The sequence below is a fragment of the Limulus polyphemus genome, unplaced genomic scaffold (assembly GCF_000517525.1).
Source record: "Limulus polyphemus unplaced genomic scaffold, Limulus_polyphemus-2.1.2 Scaffold3590, whole genome shotgun sequence".
In the NCBI taxonomy this organism is placed as follows: Eukaryota; Metazoa; Arthropoda; class Merostomata; order Xiphosura; family Limulidae; genus Limulus; species Limulus polyphemus.
The window spans coordinates 45,822-48,459 of NW_013669200.1; positions in this window are offsets into that span (position 1 = coordinate 45,822).

Below are 2,638 nucleotides of genomic sequence, written 5' to 3' on the forward strand. Positions count from 1 at the left end.
GTCTGTGTTGTGACTTCTTATAGTCCAACGTACTTATGATCTGTTACTTTACAGTTGTCTGTGTTGTAGACTTCTTTATAGCCAACGTACTTATGATCTGTTTAACTTTACAGTTGGTCTGTGTTGTAGACTTTCTTTATAGACAACACATTATGATCTGTTTAACTTTACAGTTAGTCTGTGTTGTAGACTTTCTTTATAGCCAACACATTATGATCTGTTTAACTTTACAGTTGGTCTGTGTTGTAGACTTTCTTTATAGCCAACGTATTATGATCTGTTTAACTTTACAGTAGTTTGTCTTATTTAACTTGGTCTGTGTTCCAGATCTTCTTCCAAGCTATCGTATGATGAACTTTTTAACGTTACAGTTAGTCTGTGTTGTAGACTTTCTTTATAGCCAACACATTATGATCTGTTTAACTTTACAGTTAGTCTGTGTTGTAGACTTTCTTTATAGCCAACGTATTATGATCTGTTTAACTTTACAGTTGTTCTGTGTTGTAGACTTTCTTTATAGCCAACACATTATGATCTGTTTAACTTTACAGTAGTTTGTCTTATTTAACCTGGTCTGTGTTCCAGATCTTCTTCCAAGCTATCGTATGATGAACTTTTTAACGTTACAACTACTTACGTTTAATTTCACGAGCTCTCACCGTCATACCCAGACCATGTAACTATGCCCTAAATTGTCAGCAGTGCTGATATGAGACAAGCCAAAAATCTGCAAACTGGTTTTAAGACCATTAATAACTTCCATCACCATATAAAAGTAGATATGATGTCTGAAGCTAAGACAGCTCTAACAGCTGAATTTTCTCACCCATCACAGAGAGGAACCAGGAACAAGTCTATTTGCTAGACGTACATGGAAGTTATCAATAATAATTAACACTAAATATATAGACATTTATGAACATAAGTAATATTATTTGCTTAATTTACCGATTAATATTATATTTTGAAATGGCTAGTATCCAATAACTGTCACTCATAACGTATTACTTGTCAACGCTTTTTGAATTGATGAAAGTTATAATCATGTGGTATACGGTTAACTGTTCCTGCTATAAATTGCACATTGATTTTCTTTAAGAAATTAAAAGTTAATTAATATTAAACTTATGGATATTTGTAGAAGGTTCACTTACATGTAGGAAATAGTACGTTTAGCAAAATTTACGGATAATTGTACGCCAAATAACAATATAACATTTGTGATCAATTTTGTAGCAATATGGCAGATTCATTTGCCATATCAGTACATTAAATGTTTTAATTTAATTTTTTAAACGCACGTATCATTTAGTATACATAATTTTATTGTTAATTTTAATGTTATCGCGATATTAATTACCCACATTATCGTGTTTATTTTGTTTTCGGCGTTTAATATAAATACAAGAAGAGCATTAACACTATCAACACTGCAGTGTTAGTGAGTTGCAATGAATGCATTGTTAAGTGATTTGCCCTGACTATAGTGTTGGATGAGTTGCAATGAATGCATTGTTAAGTGAGTTGCCCTGACTATAGTGTTGGATGAGTTGCAATGAATGCATTGTTAAGTGAGTTGCCCTGATTATAGTGTTGGGTGAGTTGCCATGACACTTTCACTGATAGTACTTACTGGGGTGTTTCTGCTTCTGATCCGATTACACTTATACACTTGTAGGAAACCACTTTAAATTCTTGCCTCCTCCCCCTCCAGTATCTCAGGGATACGTCTGACGTATGTTCAAAATGTGGATAAAAGATTTATATACAACTAAAAACATAAATATTGCGTAAAAATTTAAAAATACAATCTGGTCGGACAGTGTCAACATTGCATTGCATTTGGAATATAAAGAGCAAATTGACTATAATCAGACTTTGAATTTATCATAATAAAGATGTATGTTTATTTCTATATATATATAGGTCTATGTTGGTTGGTTTGGTGCTTTATGGCGAAAGCAGCAAGGCTATCTGCGCCAAACAACCGGTAAAAAACAATGAAAGGAAATTAAAGTAAAATGTAAAAATACAGCGAGTTAAAACCAATACATGTCGATAAAAGATATATATAGAATTAAAAATACCTATAGTGTGTAAAATATTAAAAATACAATCTAATCGGACAGTGTCACCATTACCATTGACACTGTCCAACGTCAGGGGTAAACTCTTACAAATTACGTGTCTAAAATGGTGCCACCGCTCACGGTCGTAACGACGGCACGACAGTAAAATGTGGGCTATTGTGACTTGAGTGTCACAATGGCTACACATCGGTGGGTCAATACCTGATAAAAGAAAATGATGGGTTAAAAACTATGACCAATGCGTAGCCTTGCCAGGACTACTTCCTCCTTCCGATCCTTACGGAAGCAAGATGGCCAAAGACCAACAGAAGGTTTGATCTGGAAAAGCTTGTTATGGCGTTGCTCACTCCAAGTCGACTGCCAACTGGCACAAAGCCACGCCTTGAAGACAGGACCGTAGTCCGTGTATGGGACAGGCATGGCCGTGATGGCACCAGAGCAGATGGACTTAGCTGCGGTGTCAGCGAGCTCGTTCCCGTGAATACCGACGTGGCCAGGGATCCAGAAAAACTGGATGGAAATAGCAGATAGAGAAAAGTTGGCCAATC